Source organism: Cetorhinus maximus, unplaced genomic scaffold (genome assembly GCF_964194155.1).
Source record: "Cetorhinus maximus unplaced genomic scaffold, sCetMax3.hap1.1 HAP1_SCAFFOLD_1052, whole genome shotgun sequence".
Taxonomy (NCBI): Eukaryota; Metazoa; Chordata; class Chondrichthyes; order Lamniformes; family Cetorhinidae; genus Cetorhinus; species Cetorhinus maximus.
This window is the reverse complement of record NW_027596994.1, coordinates 26,479-37,655: the sequence shown is the minus strand read 5'-3', so window position 1 is coordinate 37,655 and position 11,177 is coordinate 26,479. Positions and strand designations below refer to the sequence as shown.

The window sequence follows — 11,177 nt, the reverse complement described above, 5'->3', positions numbered from 1 at the left end:
AATATTGGGAGAACCCTTCTGGGTTCTCTCTGTGATCGTAACCAGTGGATCATTTATGTTCCATCTCAGAGGACAGTCGTGGATTCAATTCAGAGTTTTATCAGGGAAGACATCACCTCCGGCAGTGCAGCACTCCTTCAGTACAGGAAACCCTGGGCGCTCAGCACTGGAGATGGGCCTTGCACCTCTGGAGTGCGGGGCTTGAGCCTTGGACTTTCCGATTCGGCTGCGAGAGGTAAAGTGGCACACACTGAACCACTCTAATGGAGAGGAAACAACATGAGAAGGAGACAGAAGATGAACCTTAAAGGGAGGATACAAATATTTTATTGCTCTTTCACCAGTTAAATGAAGCAGTGAAGGTGGCGAAAGGGCACTTCAGCATGTTCTTCAGCTGCTCTCGGAACTTGGTCTGGGTCACCGCAAAGATGAAAACATTGGTACAGCAGCTGAGAAGCTGGAACATGTTCGCCGTCTCTTGAAGGATGAATTGCGGGTCATTGAAATCCAAGCCAGTGAAATATGCCTCACCCGTAATCTGCACGTAGAGGAAATGTCCGACATAGGTGACCCACAGGAGGAGAAAGCTGAGAGAGATGGCGAAGAGCAGGACAATGGACCTTTTACGGTTGTCCATTTCTGGATCTCTGTGACTCCCGGCTCCCCGGAGCCTCCTGCGGGCTCTGCTGGCGGCTAAGATGTGCCTTACGGTCAGTGCATTGAGCAGCAGAATGAGGAGGAACGGGAGGAAGGGGGTTAAGATGCGGTCAAGCCAGTCGTAGGCCTGCCAGACGGGCAAAGTGTAATAGGTGGACTTGATGTTGCAAAACCAGGGCACCCCATCCAGAATATACAAGGGCTGGTAGCTGAAGTGCAAAGGGACGTTCTTGGCGCAGCTCAGGGCACTGACCAGTCCTATAACCAGCACCGCAGTTTTCTCCGTGCAGTATCTGGTCTTCAGGCTCTGACAACAGATGGCCACGAAACGGTCGATGGTGAAGGCGACCGTCAGCCAGACTGAGCCATCTCGTGTGGCATAGACGAGCACGGTGCTGACAGCGCACCCAGGGGTGGTGGAGAGGACACTCTCACGAAAGTAGATGCCACCGATTGAATATGACGGCAGTGATGATCACCAGGAAATATGTCACCGCTATCGCCACCAGGTAGTAGGTGATGCATTGGGAGAGCCCGCACCGGCCACGGGATAAGATTATGATCGCCACCATGTTGGCTGTGAGAGAGGAAAAGAGAGATATGTTACCGAGAGAACTCCAAACACCAGCTGCTGCCTCATGCAACCTGTTACTAAAACCGTCCTCACCCGTGCCTGTGCCACCTCCTGACTCCAACCATTCCAAAGCCGGAACTTCTTGTTTGGCATCCAATTCTGCATAAGTGCATATTTGATGTAATTAAATATTTGTGAATCAGAAGACATTGCCTTCAGTTCCCACCAAAAACTCTGTTCTCTCACAACTGAGTCCATCCTTCGAGGCTTGAGGCCATTTACGATTTGGCGACCTGTTTGAGCCAGAGCTGCGCTTCCAAACGTCCTCCTCCCTATGATGATCATCCAGCACCAAGACTGGTTACTTCCACATTTCTAATATCGACCATAATGTCACACATCTCAAAACCTGGCTTAGGTTAGCAGCTGCTCAAGGTTTCCCCATGCCTTTGTAACATCTACATAGCAACAATTGGAATAGTCTCTTGGCGTTCTCCCACTTTGGGTCATCAGTGATCTTAAACTCATCTGAAGCACTTGGTGGGAATGTTCCTATTCACAGGAAGTCCCAGTCATCCATCACCCCTGTGTTTGCCCACTTACATTGGCTCCCAGCCTGGCAACACCTTGAATTTAGTACCCTCATCCTTTCTTTCAAATCCACCCATAGCCTCGCCATTACTTACTCCAGTAACCCCTGAAATCGTTTTGCTCACAGCCAATATCTATTCTCTTGTGTACCCCAGAAATTAAATGTTACACCGGTGGTGAAGGTACCTTTTGCTGCCGTGGCCTTAATGTCTGGATATCCCTCCCTCAAACCCTTCGCCTTTCTTTCCTTCTACCAGACTATTCTTAAATCCGACTCCTTCGATGAAGCTTTTGGTTATCGGTCCTTCTTTCTCCTTATGTAGTAGATATAAAATTTTGTTTGTTAAATCTGCTGCGAAGCATCCTCACCACACGGTCTGCAGTGGTTGAAGTAAAAAGCTCAACTCTAACTTCTCAAGTAGAAACGAGCGATGGGTAATAAATTGTGAACTTGCCAACGACAGTAATAAATAAATATTATATTCTACTGTATAATAATAAATGAAAAATACTACCTCCTTCCAGAGGTGGCACTGCTGATTCCTGCAATTAGTGAGTGTACATTTTATAATCAAAATACATCTAATGTAATTATTGCACTGTAAAGAAACAGTGTAAATCATTGTAATAAAATAAATGCACGACAATTATTTTTAATGCTCCGTTCTATACAATGTTAAAAACGCTATAATGCATTTTATTACATTGGAATGAAATCTAATGTTTAACAATGTAACATAATACTGTACATACAATTTCATACATTATACTTCATAATTCAGCAACCCAACAGCCGCTGTTTCTATAAACTTGCACCATAGAACATTGAATAATATCTTGTACTGCTACATAATGCAAGTGGAATTAATAAACTATAAGTCACCGTAATGCAGTACAATATCATATATTGCACCTCTATATAGGAACACAGTTAACGTTCCTTAAACTCAAACAACGCTGAATATTAAAAAAAAGCCCCTTCCCGAAATCTAAGGCACAAATGTTCTGGCGATTTACAAGAAAGTAAATGATTTATTTGGAGTCTATAACTTACCCGGGACACCAATAACAGCAAGAACAGGATTGTAAATAGCATAGACAGGTCCATTCGCTGGCCCGTGCATCTCCTTTCAGAAACTAAGGGAATTCTGCAAGCTGGAAACCTTAGCTCTGCAACGCTTTCAACTTAAACTGGCTGTAACTCTCCAAAGTGACAATTAGGTTAGAACATGCACCTTAGTTACAGTTCGGTGAACCAACAGAAGAACTCACGGTTTCATGCCTTCCACTTGTAACATCGGCCAGGTGGATGGTTCCATATCTTTTTGGGCGAGCTGCTGGTTGCCAATTCTGCGGCACAACTACCTCTCCTTCCCGCCAAACCATTTCTTGGAGTCTCCATTAAGCAGTCAATAATTGTCGATATGGTACTGAGATCCGATCTCTAAGCTAAAACCGTTTCTTCCCATCTCTATCATGTTCCCAAATAGTTCGTGTTTTTAAGAGTCGGGTTAGATCATGTGTTTGATTGATTGGCAAGTATTTTAGCTCTTAATCATTAAGTGCAATCAGATCATTAAATTGACTTTTAGCTGAACAATGTTAGAGCGACTGCCCTTGACATCAAGGCAGTATTTTTCCGAGTGTGGCATCAAGGAGCCTTAGCAAAACTGCAATCAGTAGGCATCAGGGGGAAAACTCTCCGCTGGTTGGAGTCATACCTAGCACAAAGGAAGGTGGTTTTGGTTGTTGCAGGGCAGTCGTCTCAGCTCCAGGACTGTACTGCAGGTGTTCCTCAGGGTAGTGTCCTAGGCCCAACCATCTTCAGCTGCTTCGCACTTTCCCCATATCCCGATTCCTTTAGCATCAAATATCTATCGAATATTGCCTTGCATACACACATAAACCGCTCTCTGAGTTACAGAATGCCACAGATTCACAACAATGGTTCTACTGAAGATCATTTTTCCTTCTCCGTTCTAATGGATGACTCGTTATTCTGAAGCTGTGACCCCGAGTCAAGTGGCACGTGGAAGTAAATGCAGAGAAGTATGAACTGGTTCATTTTAGTACTAAAAGCGAAAAGAAGCAATAAGTAATCAAGGTTTCAATTGCAAAGGGGATGCAGGAGTAGAGGAGCCGTTGGGTCTATGTGCATAAATAATTGCATAGCGCAGGGCAGATTGAGAAAATGGTTACTAAATATATAGCATGCCGGGCTTTATAAATAGGGTATAAAGGATACAAACAAGGAAATTATGATAAATCTGTGCAAAAGGCTTAGCCTCAGCTGGACTATTATGTGTCGTTTTGGCCATTGCACTTTCGGATGGAAGTGAAGACTTGAGAGCGGGTGCAGAAAAGACTCATGGCAATGATTCCAATGAAAATGAATTTCTGTTACGTGGATGGTTGCTCTCTATGGAGAGGAGAAGATTAAGTGGAGATTTCATAGTTTTGTTAGGGGTGTGCAAAATGATGCGGGAAATGGACAATATATATAGGGAAGGATTGAGAATGAAAGGGCTCCGATAGAAGGCAGTTGGCAAAAGATGCAACGGCGACATGATGGAAATATTTTTCCATGGACTGAGTAATTCACACCTGGAATGCACAGCCTGAGTGTGTGGGGGCAGCACATCCAATCGTGGCTTTCAATAGGGAATTAAATAATAACCCGAAGAGCAAAACATTGCAGAGCTCGAGAGAAAAGACGGATAGTGAGCCTGGGAGAGTTGCACTTGAAATGGGCTAGCACGGACACTACGGGGTGAATGGCCTCTATCTGAGATATAATCATGCGGCGATTCAGTGATTTAATGATTCTATATATTTTCTACTTGAGAAACAAAAAAGATCCTTAAATAGGAAGGAGGTGAGAAAATGGAAGAACTGAAGGAATGCCTTTAACAGAATAAATGGACAGGAAACATGAAATTTACTCTTTCATGGCATGTGGGCGTCGCTAGCAGGGCCAGCATTTGTTGCCTATGCCTAATTGCCATTGAATTGAGTTGCTTGTTGGGCCATTTGAGAGGGAGGTTAAGAGTCAACCATAGTGCTGTGGCTCTGCCCTGCCCCTGATGTAATGGTGGAATCGACCAATCATGGTGCTGTGACTGATGGAAAGTGTTGGGGGGCCGTCGATTCCCAGGGGGAAACGTCGATCGTCTTTGTGAAAAGTGCATTCAACAATGTTTGTGGGTCGTAACCTCTACATAAATGCAGCCAGTTATTAATATAGAACGGCCCTATTTTAAGAGGGAGCACTGTTGAGGGGCGCATGTTCTCACCCAATGCAGCGCGGCCCGTGAACACATAGGGGCCTTTCTCAGCTGCGGTAATTGTGGGAGATGCTGACCTCTATGGAAAGATCATTGGTGGAGTGAATGCAAGCCCAAACTCCCCTCAGCTGGGAACTGCCCAGTTTCTTGGTGCAAGATGCTGCGGGTTCCCTTGAGCGGAGGGAATCTCTCAGCCGATTGTAGCCCGAATGCTGAAAATCACATGAGATGTTGAAGGTTTATCAACTCAAACGAGGAAACACGGATTCAACAACAAAAGGGTAAGAAACGAATTTGCCGATACCTGAGGAAAAAGGCGGCAATAAATTCACCCTAAATTATAAATCGGCACATTATGAATTTTTCCTGCTAAAAGGAGATGAGAATGTGGAATAATTTCATGAGCGATATTTGAAGTGGAATTGGACAGAAGAGGATATTAAGAATTAAAAGGAGCGAGAAGGAAATGCAGACTTAATTAGCTTAATCGCTTCGTTCTGTAAAATTGTAAGAGTCACTGAGAAGATTTTCATGAACAATATTTGTACTCCAAATTTCCATGCGCTTTGTATCTCCATGTGTCTGTAATCCCCGCCATGCTCAGGTTTTTGTACAGCTCTCTCCGTGCTCTATATTACTGTGTGTCTGCAATCCCACCATGTTAAGTTTTTGTACAGCGCCCTTCGGTTTCTGTATCACTGTGTCTCTGCAATCCCACCATGTTCAGGTTTTTGTACAGCTTTTTCTGTGCTCTGTATTACTGTGTGTCTGCAATCCCACCATGTTCAGGTTTTTGTACAGCTTTCTCCGTGCTCTGTATTACTGTGTGTCTGCAATCCCACCATGTTCAGGTTTTTGTCCTGCTTTTTCTGTGCTCTGTATTACTGTGTGTCTGCAATCCCACCATGTTCAGGTTTTTGTACAGCGCCCTCCGGATTCTGTATCACTGTGCACCATGTGCAGGTTTTTGTACGGCTCTCTCCCTGCTCTGTATCACTGTGCTGTGCGCCGACTCAGTGCACAGTAATACACAGCGGAGTCGCTCACTTGCAGTTTGGAGATATTTAACCGGCTAATTTTCTCGGCAGGTTCGATAGAAGCAGAAATACTTCCCCCGGCAGCATTTTCTTTATTCTCCTCTCCTGAAGCGTGTCTCTGAAGCAGATATTCCGGGGCTTGTCCTGGGGACTGACGGTACCAGTGTACTGTGTACTGACAGATACCTGAATAGTCACAGCTCAAAGTAACGGTGTCACCGGCAGCAGAGGTTTGTAACGGTGGATTCTGGGATATCAGGAGTCTGGAATCTGGAGGGTGAAAAATGGACGTTATGTGTTTGTTTAGCTACTGCTGACATGGGAAATTTGTCAATCGCGCGAACAGCTTTGTGGTTTCTTGTTATCTTGACTTGAAGCCTGTTCGAACGCTGCTCATTATTATTGAAATATCATCAACTGGGAATGAGGTGGTATTTTCTCTTCCATAGCGAATTCCTCCGATCAGGACTTCACTATCTGAGTGGGTTTTGGGAACAGATTCAGTAGTAACTTTCAAACGGGTGATGGATCTGTTCTGAAACTGAAAAAAAAATGCAGGACTATGGGGAATATGCATGAGTGGTGGGAACAATTGGATTGCACTTTTAAAGGGACAGCACCTACACGATGGGCCGGATGTCATCCTTCCGCGCTGTATGGTTCTATTATGTATATTAGATTTGTTTGTATTTTCCCCGGTGAGAGACAAACCCGAGGGAACTTCTTATTAACAGTGAAACAGTCAGTTTCCAAAAAACTATTTGCCCGACATTAACGCAGATATAACGCATCACTGCGCACAGCAAGATCCAACGGAATGCGATTGCATTCCGTCAGCACTAATCGGGTCAAACAGATAGTGAATATCGATGGTGAAATGTCAACCATTAGCTTCAGTTTAACATTTCTCAGGAGTTTCCATCTGCTCTTGGTTCTATTAGTTTATTTTCTTCGTTCAATCTATGTTTCCCCATTTCTCTTTAATTTGAAATATTTACAGTTATTTTCATTTTATTTCTACATTTACTTTGCACTGTTTGTACTTCTTGCAATCGGGGGAACTTGTCCCAACCTCTCTCAGTTGTCGGTTGGGTTCAGTCTGTTCAGTTTCCGCAGTGGTTTTACTGTTACTCACTGGAAACTGCCTCTTCCGCCTCTCTGACAATTTCAATTCTTTCCGCCTATTGACTGATTCTCTCCGCGTTCTCTGGGCGGAGTTTTCTCTAAACTTTTCATTGTACTCAATCTGCAGGAGAGGGACCGGTCATTCGGCACAGTGAATTATGTTATGGGTATGCTCCATACCAGTCTCCCCAACCCGAAATCTAATTGTCCACCCAGCTCCCTGTGCAGGCCTGTTCAGTTCTCCCTCCAGTATTTTCAGCCTTCCCATAAATCCACCAATAATGTCTGCTCCAATGGCATCAATTCCACATTCTGACGCGTCTTAGCGCACATTGTTCTTCTTCATGTCATTGTTCTGTTAGTGACGATCTGACATTAATGTCCTACTGACCTGGACTCATCCACCAATATACAGCTGCAACCCATGCACTCCATTAAACCCGTTCATAGTTCAAAAGATTTCTCTGAATTCTCTTCTTGGTTCTCTGTTTTCAAGAGACAAGTGACAAAGCCTTTTCAATCTTTCCAGAGAGATGTGCATTTTTGCTGATTTCTTTTCTCAGAAATTTAAGAAATCAATGCAAAGAATCTTACAAATTGAAGCAGGAATGGCCATAACAACTTTCAAACCTGCTCGGACGTTCAATAATATCATGACTGACCTTCGAAGTAAGCATCACATTCCCATATTCCTAGATTCTTTCAATAACCAAACATCTATGGAACACTGCCTTGAATACATTCATCCACTGAGTATCCGCAGCTCTCTGAGCTATGGAATGCAACAGGTTCAGAACAGTAGCCTGGGGAAACACCCACCAGTATCTGCCATGTTAGCCCGTTGAGAATATGATATGTTCCAATGAGATCAGCTCACATTCCTCGAAACTACTGTTACGAAAGTACAATGAGTTTTTTTCTGGTTTATTGTACAGTATGTTAATGGGTGTAAGTATAGTTGGCTCTGTCTGTGTGATTTTATTGCATTTGGAGTCAAGTATGCTGCAGGCTTGAAATTATCAAAGGAAGCTATATGTGTGGAAATATGCTTGAAATGTTAATACATAAATGTGGATGCTGGCTTAGCATGTACAGTGTGAAGGGAATTTGGGTTTCAAAGGGGTGTTAGGCTGTATAAAATTAGTTAGATAAGCAAGGCTAAGGAGTTAGTATTAATTTGCTCCTTAGGGAGCTGACAATATTGGCAACATGAAAGTTTTCATGTTGTGAGGAAGATGCAGTTTTTAAGACATGTGGGACAATAGAATTTACATATTAATGAGAGAGAAACATACATACGGGAGAATGAAAGGCGATATGAGGAGAGGGCCATGTAAGATCTAACATGAGTCTGTGAAACAACCTTCATGAAGCTGCCAGCCATTTTTGCATATGTCTGCTTTGTCAGGTTAGTGATGTTGGGGAAGCCATTTGGAATTCCACTGTCAAGTGTGTGCTACGTTAACTTGCTGGTTCTGTTTTAAATCAAAAATCTATTTGGACTGTTGCCTTAAAGGGGTGTATAACTGGGAGTCAAGTTAATTCAGAATTTTAGGAGTTGTTATAGTCATAAATAACTTGTCATCTCATGTATGTGTTTGGAATATTTTATTTTGTGAATAAATATTCTAATTAAATTTCTTAAAAGTATCTAAAGGTCTTGCTGGACTCATTACCTCAGAATCAGTGCAAATATCGATTGCAAAACCGTTGTGGCAGAGCGATGAAGTTTCCCATGTGGATTTGACCCGCCTGGCACACATCACCTGCCATGTGATAACATTACTGGGGGCTCTTTGCGGGATGTTGGAAATTCCTTGATTAGTTCGGAGATGGTCAATCTTAAGGCTACCAGTGCCAGAAGAACATTGAATCCAGGAGTTGGTGTGGGGTTTTTAAAGTGGCGAGAGTGTTAAAGTGGCTGTATCCATGGCACACATCATCTGACACGTCATAACACGATGGAATACAGGCTGTCACTCCTTCACCTCTTCTCATAGGATAAACCATTTAACTCAGGAAGCTGCCTGATGAAACTTTGTTCACTTCCTTCAACGCATATAGATCTTTTCTCGATTATGAATCTAAAACTTTACACAACACACAGACTGGAGTCCAGTGCAGTCCTTCCCAATACTTCTGCCAATTGGTTTTTAATATCGAGGATTACTGATTCATCAGCTCAGGTGGCGGTTCGTACATAGGTGGTAAGAAGCAGGAAGTTTCCTTCCTATGTTTGGGCTGGCGCCATGAGACGCCTTGCTGTCTGGAGTTAATATTGAGGCTTCCCAGGGCAACTCCCTGCTCACTGTATATCACCGTGCAGCCACTTCTGGGTCTATCCTGCCGGTGGCACAGGACATACACAGGGATAGTGATGGTGCTGTATAAGACATTGTACGTTATGATTCCGTGAGCTTGACTCCGCCAGGTTGTTGCTTGACAAACATATGGGAAAGCTCTCCCAGTTTTAGCACATACCTCCAGATGTTAGTGAGGGGGACACTGCATGATGGACAGGCCTGGGTTTGCCATCTCATCTCCAAAGCCTAGGCAGATTGCCGGTGGTGTGCCGAGTGATGTGGTCCATGTTCCATCCTTTTCTTTGAGACTTAGTAGCCATTTGATACAAATAAGTAGCTTGCTCGGCCATCATTTCACCAAGTGCTTAAGAGTAAACCACAACGCTTTGTGTCTGACGTCATATGTAGTTTAGACTAGGTAAGAAAAGCAGATTTCTTTCCATTAAGCAGAGCATGGTGCTGGGCAGTTCGAAACAATCGGCAGTAGTTTCATGACCACCATACTAAGAAGAGCTTTTAACTCCTGGTGCTTGGATTCCAACAGCTGCTGCGGTGGGATTTGAACCAGGGTTAACACAGAGAGGATTGACAGGGTGTCTGGGTTACTAGTCTAATGACATTACCACGAGGCCACCCCTCCCCATGCAGATTATTTGCCTGGATACTTTGCAACACGTCGCGGTTTGCAGTCACTTACCAGCTGTGAAAGTCACCTTTGTCCCGGATCCGTCTACAGAGCCATCTTTCCAAACGGAACCACATTCATATTTATACTGAGCTTTGCAGTAATAGGTGGCCGTGTCTTCGACTCTCACATCCCGAATTTCCAGCGAAAAAATTTTTTCTGCTTTATTTATCGACACAACAAATCTCCCCCCGCTGTGGATCCGCTCCCGTTCTGTCCCGGTCTGGGTTTGTCTGAAGAAATGTCCGTCCTCTAAATGATGAGAATTACCATAGAAAGCACAGGTGATGGTGAGAGACTGACACTCCTTCCTGGTCACCGCTGCCGGGGTCTGTACCACTGACTGACTGAAAGAGCCTGGAAATTAAACAAAGAGTGTTTAATTGGCCGTCAGAGCCGAACCAAATAACGGGGCTAAAACTCCAGACAGTGTCTGTAATTGGGATGGACTCAGGCAGCTTTATCTTAATTCCACACAATATCGGTTTGTTTGATCGGTAGCCACGGGGTAAGCAGGCACACAGGGTAAAAACAAACTAAATTCCCATCCTTCTGCTTCATGGAGCTGATAGTTTGTATGACGGGGAGCAGGAGATTGCAGCAATAAAAGCAGAAAATGCTGCAGAAATTCAGCAAGTCTGGCAGCGTCTGTGGAGAGAGTAACAACGTTAAAATTTCCAGTCGCTGTGGAGTGGTGTTGTTGCTAGGCTAGTAGTCCAGGGACGCAGGGGAATATCCTGTGGCCCCGCGTTCGAGTTTAGCCAAGGCAGATGGTGGAGTTTGAATTGAATAAAAATCTGGAATCAAAAGTCGAATGGGATGACTATAAAACCATTGCCAATTGTTGTAAAAACCCATCAGGTTCACTAACAGTTTTTAAGGAAGAAAATCTGCCAATCTTACCTGGTCTGGCCTACATAT

General features: G+C 44.0%; 1 pseudogene; it reads right to left on the bottom strand.

Moving 5' to 3' along the window:
* Positions 1-337: 337 nt before the first annotated feature.
* Positions 338-10,804, bottom strand: LOC144675616 (uncharacterized; annotated as a pseudogene).
* Positions 10,805-11,177: the final 373 nt, after the last annotated feature.